Source organism: Hemibagrus wyckioides, linkage group LG09, assembly GCF_019097595.1.
Source record: "Hemibagrus wyckioides isolate EC202008001 linkage group LG09, SWU_Hwy_1.0, whole genome shotgun sequence".
Taxonomy (NCBI): domain Eukaryota; kingdom Metazoa; phylum Chordata; class Actinopteri; order Siluriformes; family Bagridae; genus Hemibagrus; species Hemibagrus wyckioides.
The window spans coordinates 208685-218834 of NC_080718.1; the positions used below are offsets into that span (position 1 = coordinate 208685).

Sequence of the window (10150 nt, forward strand, 5' to 3'; positions counted from 1 at the left end):
AATGCAAAATGCTATTGGTTTCATTCAGAAAACACAATGGTGCCAAGCTATAGCTAGCACTAGCAACGCTTTTGGGCCCCACAGTGTTGGTGTGCTCCAGATGGCAGGACCCTGCCATGTTAGAACACCTGTACAGGTGTGTGTATGTGTATGTGTGTGCGTCTGTGTGTGTACAGATGTATGTGTGTGTGTGTACAGGTGTGTGTGTGTGTGCATGTGTGTGTGTGTGTATGCACGCACACAGACAGGTGCACTTTTTTGTAGCCAGTCTCATGCCTGCCATGTATTTTGGGATGTAGGAACTCCCATGTACAAAGAGTAAGTATCCTGACTAGGATTTTTAAGATATGAGCGACTCAGCCCCATGAGGCCTCACTCAGTTTTTTTGTGCTAAAACATGTTCACACTGGTGTCTTAATGGTTTAATCCCAGCCTACACATCTGAGTGAATGTCACGATTAGCTGATTTCTATGAACAGTTATCACATGAAGTGAAGTTATTAGGTGTTTTTCTCCTCATGCTGCTTTTTTTTTGTCAGACTGACAGACTAGCCAAATAGAATCAGAAATCAGAATCAGAAAAGTTTTATTGCCGGGTACAGCAAAGGGTTAGCAAAGAGCACTTTACAGTACTAGGAATTTGTCTTGGTGTCAGGTGCTAACATTTACACAGGTATGAGATGTCTGTACAAATGTACACAATTTTAGAATAGAGCTAGAATAAGTTAAATAAATACTGTATAAAGTGACATGCAGGAGAAGTAGTGCAATTTAGAATGTAAAAGTGAAAGTGACTGTCCAAACATTACAGATGTGAAGTATGTACACAATCTCGCTAATGCAAAATGCTATTGGTTTCATTCGGAAAAACACAAATGTCGAGCTATAGCTAGCACTAGCTAGCCAAATTGCTAATGCAAAATGCTACCGGTTTTATTCAGAAAAACACAAATGTCGAGCTATAGCTAGCACTTAGCTAGCCAAATTGCTAATGCAAAATGCTATTGGTTTCATTCAGAAAAACACAAATGTCGAGCTATAGCTAGCACTTAGCTAGCCAAATTGCTAATGCAAAATGCTATTTTGTTTCATTCGGAAAAACACAAATGTCGCAGCTATAGCTAGCACTAGCTAGCGAAATAGCTAATGCAAAATGCTACCGGTTTCATTCAGAAAAACACAAATGCCGAAGCTATAGCTAGCACTAGCTAGCACAATAGCTAACTAGCGCAATAGCTAATGCAAAAATGCTACCGGTTTCATTCAGAAAAAAAGAATGCCGAGCTATAGCTAGCACTAGCTAGCACAATAGCTCATGCAACATGCTATTGGTTTCATTCAGACAACGCGCTAATGCTGAGCTGCAGCTAGCACTAGCTTGCCAAATAGCTACTGCAAAATGCTATCGGTTTCATTCAGAAAAGCGAATGCCGAAGCTACAGCTAGCACTAGCTAGCGAAATAGCTAATGCAAAATGCTATTGGTTTCATTCAGAAAAACATGAATGCAGAGCTATAGCTAGCTCTAGCAGCGTTTTGGGCCCCACACTGTTGGTGTGCTCCAGATGGCAGGACCCTGCCATGTGAGAACTACCTGTACAGGTGTGTGTGTACAGATTTGTGTGTACAGGTGTGTGTGTGTGTATGCATGTGTGTGTGTTGGTTTCATTCAGAAAAACACGAATGCCGAGGCTATAGCTAGCACTAGCTAGCACAATAACTTGTGCAAATGCTGTTGGTTTCATTCAGGAAAACATGAATGCCGAGCTATAGCTAGCACTAACGCGTTGGAGTGGGCCCCACACTGTTGGTGTGCTCAGATGGCAGGACCCTGCCATGTGACAACACCTGTACAGGTGTGTGTATGTCTGTGTGTGATGCGTGTGTGCATGTGTGTGTGTCTGTATGTGTGTGTGTATGCATGTGTTTATTGGTTTTATTCAGAAAACGCGAATGCCGGGCTATAGCTAGCACTAGCTAGCCAAATAGCTTCTGCAAAATGCTATCGGTTTCATTCAGAAAAACCACGAATGCCGAGCTATAGCTAGCACTAGCAACGTTGTTGGGCCCCACACTGTTGGTGTGCTCTGGATGGCAGGATGCTGCCATGTGAGAACACCTGTACAGGTGTGTGTGTGTGTGTGTACAGATTTGTGTGTACGGTGTGTGTGTGTGTACAGTTGTGTGTGTGCGTGTGTGTGTGTGCATGTGTGTGTTGGTTTCATTCAGAAAAACGCTAATGCCGGGCTATAGCTAGCACTAGCTAGCGAAATAGCTAATGCAATATGCTATTGGTTTCATTCAGAAAACCACAATGCCAAGCTATAACTAGCACTAGCTAGCCAAATAGCTAATTAGTTGTGATTGTGTAAGTGATTATCGTCACTCTTTATTATTATTATTATTCCGGTTCCTGGACTCGCTACTAGTCCTAAATGGTAATAGCTAAAAACATGGTTCCAACGCTAAAACGTTCATCATGTTATGCTTAAGTGTGCTATTACTTTTCATGTTGATAAGTATTGTAGTTTATTTTATATTAATTTTTAAATCCATTTTTTTACGGACTTCACTTCCTGGTTTCTATATGGACATTTAAAAAGAGTGCACACAGTTCGGCTTTTGTCGGAGGTTATCGGTAGCTTCCGTAAAAACAGGAGGTTTGTTTTTAAGGTAGTAGCTGATCAGTGTTTAAACTGTTGCTACAGCTTGAATTCTAACTGTACCGCCACATGCTACCTTAAACTTCAGCTATGCTTCACTCCCTGGGCTTCCCGGACATTTCAGCATAGCGCTTTACACGCTGGTTAGCTTATTTGGTAGATCGCCTGATAATACGATAATAGACATATTTGAACTGTGACTTTGTATGACTTTACAAGTGGCAGTTTAGCTTATTTGGTAGAGCGTCCGCCTCACATGCTGGAGACCTGGGTTCGAGACCTGCTCGGAGTTGTATTTATATATTATTTCAGAAGTTCTCAGAACAGTTTATATATATATATATATATATATATATATATATATATATATATATATATATATATATATATATATATATATATATATATATATATACACACAGTGAAACCTTGACTTACGAGTGACTCCAACTTACGAGTTTTCTGAGATCTGAGCCGTCACTCGCTTCAATTTTTGCTTTAAGATATGAGCCGAGATCTGAGATTCTGAGCGAAGGAAGCTTCGCCCACCCGCCACTTGGTAGCCCAGCGAGCGGTCAGTTCATGTGGTTATCACTCCAGGTCGATGCGTTGGCGCTGTGTAACGACACTTCCTCACTCATTTTCCAAACATTTTGAAAGGGAGGAAGAAACAAACCTCCTTGGACAGGTTTTTATTGAAACGCCTCTGCAAGTGAAAGGCGTGGCGAAAAAGGCAAAAGTCAGAGATGAAGATGATTAGGTGAAGTTAAAAATAAAAAAGTAGCAATAAAGTGTAGCATAGTGTGTAAGTTAAATTTAGCAATTAATTGTAGCATTAAGTGTGTAGCGAGTAAGTTAAATTAAGCGATAGAGCACGAAATGAAAACGCCACCCTCCTCCTCCAATCTCCTCCACCTCCGCCATCATCTTCGCTCTGATCTTCAACGTAAATACACTTAATGAAACCAGTTTATTTTTTTACATTCTCTTTTATTATGTATTATTATTGTTTTATACATTATTTGTTATTTATAAAGTACATTTTACTTATTTAAAAACACGTAACAAAAAAAAAAAAAATTGTGTGAAAAAAAAAAAATATTGGTTTATTTTATATGGATTTTAAATGTATTTTCAAGGACTTCAGACCGCTACATGTGTGTGTGTGTGTGTGTGTGTGTGTGTGTGTGACATCAGCTAGAGTGAGGGAAGAGGTGTTTTTAAGGACACATCATCTTTAAACTGTTCCTACAGCTTGAATTCTTACTCTACAGCCACATAAACTACCTTAAACTTTTTAAACTGTGACTTTTTAGCTTTTAAATATTATTTGAGCATGTCTTGCAATAGTTTAAGCACACACTAGTTTAGATTTCATATTTTAACTGTGACTTTAGTTTGTATATATTATTTGAGAATGTATTGCAATAGTTTAAGCATGTATAGCTTTTATATTTGTAACGGAGTGTAGTGCTACGTGCTGTGATGTAAACCTCATCTTAATAAGTTTACTTGCCAGTGAAAGCTTTCATCGCTTGTGGTACATTGTTAGTGCACCCGCCTCCCATGCGCGAGACCCGCTCAGAGTTGTCTTTATATATTATTTCAAAAGTTCTCGCAATAGTTTAAGCAACATATCTCATATATATATATATATTAGTTCCAACGCTAAAATGTTGCTCATGTTGTGCTTAAGTGTGCTATTATTTGGTAATTATTTGGTAGAGCACCCGCTTCCCATGCTGGAGACCCGGGTTCGAGACCCGCTCAGAGTTGTATTTATATATTATTTCAGAATTTCTTGCAATAGTTTAAGCAACATATCGCTTAAACGGTAATAGCAACAATGTATTTTTCACGGACTTCAGACCGCTACTGTGTGTGTGTGTGTGTGTGTCGTCAGCTAGAGTGAGTGAAGAGGTTTCGGGCTTCGTGACAGACATGTAAGCATGGTCAGCCAGCCAATCAAAGCTCCCCTGGGAAATCGGGGAAATCTTTCTCGGCCAATCACATCGGCCCGTTACATCCGTTACATGTTTCTTCCCCAATCCCTGCGCTGAAAAGATGGACAGACAATGATGGCCACGCCCGTCCGAGCCAATCGAATCTCTCGCAATTTGATCATTCTCCGCTAATCGCGTTCGTTCGCGCCGATGGGCCCGCCCACGGAAACGGATGAATCCGCCAATCAAATCGTGCACGCACAGGGACGTGTCATTCAAGTTACGTGTTTTCACCTGCAGTGTGTGTTTTCGTATATCGTGTATTTACCTGTTTATTTTAATAACTTTTGGAGTATTATAATCATGTGCTGTGATTAACCTTAATTTTTAGGAGGATTTGGAACATTATACCGCCCCAGGTAAGAGCTGTTTTTTGTTTAAATCCATGCCTCGATGTGTATCATGTATTGATATGCGTTATAAGTATACAAAAAATTATTCATCATAGTGTACTGGTATTATTCACCATAGTGTACTGGTATTATTCACCATAGTGTACTGGTATTATTCATCATAGTGTACTGGTATTATTCATCATAGTGTATTATTATTATAGTGTACTGGTATTATTCATCATAGTGTATTATTATTATAGTGTGCATTATTATGTACAATTTATAATATAAGAGGGCTGGAAATTGTACGGAATTGCATGTTGTTCGTTTTTATTTATTTAATTATGATATTATTCAACTCAACATGCTGAATTTAACTTTCACAGATTTTCAACTACTAAAGCCTCAAAACTCAAAAGGCCATGGCAGTTTTCCAGTACAGGTGTGTGTCCCTCTGCAGCTGGGGACAGACCTGCTCCTCACCAGAGGGTATGTATAGAAAAGACAAAGCCATACCGTGTTATCTTTAGGTTTTGTGCCAACTGACAGTAGTTTTTTTTTTATGTTACAGATAAGTAAATGTCCAGTGCAGGCCTGTGGACACATGACTTTTTTCAGATTCTCCCACTCAAGTTATTGAGGAGAATTTGGTATGTAAATATCTCAGTATATTACATCTGAAATATCTCACCTAAACTCTTTACCCACTGCTTAAATTTTACTGCCATATATGTAGACTGTTAATGTATATTTTTTTCATCATGTTATGCATACTGGCGCAAACTGGTGCTGTTTCCATCGAGCCCAGCACTTTTATCAAGCATGGTCCCCACACCGAACCCACATTCGGACCCTGGACATGGACCCTGGAGCCTCAGCAACCAGCACTCCCCAGCCCAGCAGCGCTCCACCCTACTTGATGGTCCATCAACCAAGCCGTGTTCCTCCAACAGCATTTCAACCACCTGTGCCACGTCAACCACGTGCATACATTAGGTGAAGGCCGACACTTGCAGAAAGTGTGGTCGTTCTAGGACATCAGCAACTGGACATAGCCAAGACAAGGCCAGAATTTATTGTCCAGTGACAGAGATGATGACAGAACAACAGTTGCTCAAAAAAATAAAGAAAATATAGATATGTTGCATATAGCACTTGTATTCTTACAAAGTTACATGTATTTTATATTTAAATATTTGATGTTTAAATAGTATTTTTCTGTTTTGTTTATCGTTTAATATATTGCTATTTTATAATTTGTCACTTGTATTTATTATTAGGGTACATGTATTAAATAATTTATTATTTAAATTGTATTTGCACATTATTCAACTGCTGCTATACGTACTGTATTGTCTCTTTGCACTGTGTTTTGTCTTGCACTGTTTGCACCAAGTTGCACACGATGTACTTTATGAAGCTAGGACAGCTTACTTTCCGTCCTTAGCTCTGTGTTTTGTAATTATGTTATGTTGTTTATGTAGCACCAGGGTCCTGGAGAAACATGGTCTCATTTCACTGTGTACTGCATCAGCTATATGTGGTCAAAAGGACAATAAAAGATTCTTGACCTGACTTGAATGTATTCTTTGTTTTATCATTATAAGTTTATTTAGGTGTGTGCTTCAACATATATATTTAATAATATAAATATTGGTAGGTTTTTGTTTTAATTAAAAAAATTACAAAACAGGTGCATATAAATCACATGTGGCACTCTGTTTCTCCTTTGCTTTCTTTCTTTTCTTCTCTCTTCTCTCTTTTCTTCCTTCCCCTCCTTCCCCATTTTTTTCCTTTCTTCCCCACCCGAAGCAGACTATTGAACTTTGGCGCAGCTAGTAGAGCGGTGGACTGTAGATGCTTACAAATGAACATCCTTAGGTTGCCGTTTCAAATCCAGCTCGAAGGATGGCGTTTACCAGCCTCCGGGAAGCACGCCGTTTGTGTGCTGCCGCTAGCTCTGGCCGGGCGCAAAAAAAGAGCTTGCTTCCCTGACTGGGAATCGACCCTGGGCCGCCCCAGCGAGCTCGCCGAATCCTAGCCATTAGACCACCAGGGAGACACAGACAGGTTTGTGGGCCCCGTGCGGCTGGGTGCAGCACCCAGGATTGGCCTCTAGTGGCGATTTACGGCAATTCTGGATGAGTTACACCCGAGGAAACAGCAGTTTAAACAAATTCGCTTTAAGATCAACAGACTGTCTCAAAAGACTTAAAAGAGGTCTCAGCTGCAGGGTCACCAGTTTGCAGTCTGTCCAGAGTCCCCGTGCGTGTACACCTGGTGTTCTCCAGTTTCCTCTCATCTCCAAAAGACACGCCAGTAGGTGGATCGGCTGAAACAAATTGCTATTGGGTATGAGTGAGTGCGTGAATGTGTTTGCACAGTGCCCTGTGATGAGCTGGCGAGCCATGCAGGGTGTACTGCTCACCGATCAGGTCTAGACAAGAGCAGGTATCTCTGTCCTATGGAAAAGCTTTGACGTGCAGCGATGCACACAAATGTTCACATCTGACCGTTTTGGCCCATCGCTTTTGAGGTGCCTGGTGGACAGAGTGAAACCCTGCGCATTAGGTCCTCTCTGTATTTACTTAGTTTAAGTCAACGCACCGGCGAGGGCGGCCACGCGTAGAAACCTGAGATTGCAAACGGGATTGTAAAGTTTGTCGGTGAAGAAGGGTCCAACATCGACAAGCACGTTCATAGGCCCCAGTAAATCTGGCCTAGCGCCCCTGAAACCGCTGCGCTACGTGTCTCGTAACAGACAAAATCGCCAGGGGTCCCGTTTGCCAGGTCACTGCCAAAAGGCGGCCCTGAGCCCTCCCTTCGATAGCTCAGCTGGTAGAGCGGAGGACTGTAGGTGCTTACAAATGGACATCCTTAGGTCGCCGGTTCAAATCCGGCTCGAAGGACGGCTTTTACCAGCCTCTGGGAAGCGCGCCGTTTCAGTGCATCGGCTTCTTGCGGCCGCTAGCTCTGGCCGGGCGCAAAAAGAGCTCGTTTCCCTGACCGGGAATTGAACCCGGGCCGCGGCGGTGAGAGCGCCGAATCCTAGCCACTAGACCACCAGGGAGACATGGACAGGCGTGTGGGCCTCGTGCGGCTGGGCGCAGCACCCAGGATTGGCCTCTAGTGCCGATTTACGCCAATTCCGGATGAGTTACACCTGAGGAAACAGCAGTTTAAACAAATTCACTTTAAGATCAACAGAATGTCTGCACAGACTGTCTCAAAAGACTTAAAAGAGGTCCCACCTCTCAGCTGCAGGGTCACAAGTTTGCAGTCTGTCCGGAGTCCCCGTGTGTGTACACCCGGTGTTCTCCGGTTTCCTCTCACCTCCAAAAGACATGCCAGTAGGTGGATCAGCTGAAACAAATTGCTATTAGGTATGAGCGAGTGCGTGAATGTGTTTTCACAGTGATGAGCTGGCGAGCCATACGGGGTGTACTGCTCACCGATCAGGTCTAGACAAGAACAGGTATTTCTGTCCTATGGAAAAGCTTTGACATGCAGCGAAGCACACAAACGTTCACATCTGAAGGTTTTGGCCCATCACTTTTGAGGCTCCTGGTGGACAGCGTGAAACCCTGTGATAGATAGATAGATAGATAGATAGATAGATAGATAGATAGATAGATAGATAGATAGATAGATAGATAGACAGATAGACAGATTCAACTTCATTGTCATTGCAGAGTGCAGGTACATAGCAATGAAATGCTGTTTAGCATCTACCAGAAGTGCAAATAGTAGAAATTCTGCCAATGAACAGGTGCAGATAAATATGTAAATATGTACATCGATAAATAAGGCTATGTCAGAGTGTGCATAGAGAAGTATGTGCAAGTAATATTTACAGTAGATAAAGTGACAGGTGTAATTATAATTGTGCTAAAAATGTGTGCATTATGTAAAATGTATGTACAACAGTAACAGATAATATACATATATTATATAGTATGTATAAATATAGTATATGTAAATGTATATAAATAGATAGACAAATAGATAATACTAGGTGTAATCTATGAAATGGACAATATGTACAATAATTATATTACACACTGAGAAAAAATTATATTATAATAGAATGTACAACAGAATGTTTAACAGTGAAAAATATTATATTAACAGAATGTACAGAGTGGAGCAGAACTGTAAAGTGGTAAGTGTAGAAAGACATGAGTGTCCTAGCGGTGTAGTGTAGAGTTCAGTAGATTTATGGCTGAAGGAAAAAAACTGGCCCTAAACCTACTGGTTCTGGTGAGGATGGACCTGTATCTCCTTCTGGATGGAAGGTTTGAACAGTTTGTGACTTGGGTGGGAGGAGTCTTTGATTATTTTGTGTGTTCTGCGCAGACATCTACTGTGGTGAAGAGACCCAATGGCAGGTAGTTGGGTGCCGATGATGTGTTGGGCGGTTTTCACAACCCTTTGCAGAGATTTCTTTTCACACATCGTGGCGCTGCCATGCCACACTGTGATGCAGCTCGTCAAGATGCTCTCAATGATGCAGGGGTAAAAGTTGGTCAGGATCTTGGGGGATAGGTGAACTTTCTTCAGTCTCCTTAGGAAGTAAAGACCCTATTGTGCCTTCCGAAACAGAGTTGAGGTGTTCAGATGCCAGGACAGATCCTCAGAGATGTGGACACCCAGGAACTTAAAGCTGGAGACACGCTCTACTTCAGACCCATTGATGTAAATAGGGGAGTGTCTGCTGCTGTTAGATATCCGGAAGGTCTGGAGAAAGTGCAGGCCACTCCATTTGAGGTACCCCAGCCTCCAGCAGCTGTTCCCTAATGATGCGACCTCGATGAGCTGTAGGATTGTCGTCCATGATGAAGAAATTAGGCCTGTATTGTTCATGCAGGGGCACAATGACTGGATTAATGATGTTATTCAGGTAGTACTGGCTTGTCACTGTACTATTCACAAGATGTAGGGAGGTTCTGTATTGAGTAGACACACCTGCCCAGACTGTAACACCACCACAGCAGTGGCTGATGCATAGCGCTCTCCTTGACGTCTCCAACATCGTTGGCAGCCATCATTTCTGCTCAACGTGAATTGACTTTCATCAGAGAACAGCACTGAGGTCCACTGGTCCCTTGTCCAGCGTAAATGCTCCCTGGCCCGACGCCTGTGCCTGGTGG

The 10150-nt window shown here is 41.9% G+C and overlaps 2 non-coding genes across 2 annotated transcripts; one reads left to right on the plus strand and one right to left on the minus strand.

The window, feature by feature from the left end:
* Window positions 1-7820: 7820 nt before the first annotated feature.
* trnay-gua (transfer RNA tyrosine (anticodon GUA)) lies at window positions 7821-7909 on the plus strand. Its single transcript is given in 2 exon segments — window positions 7821-7857; window positions 7874-7909. It is a non-coding gene; the product is annotated as a tRNA-Tyr (tRNA).
* Window positions 7910-7998: 89 nt separating this feature from the next.
* Window positions 7999-8070, minus strand: trnae-cuc (transfer RNA glutamic acid (anticodon CUC)). The gene has a single exon. It is a non-coding gene; the product is annotated as a tRNA-Glu (tRNA).
* Window positions 8071-10150: the final 2080 nt, after the last annotated feature.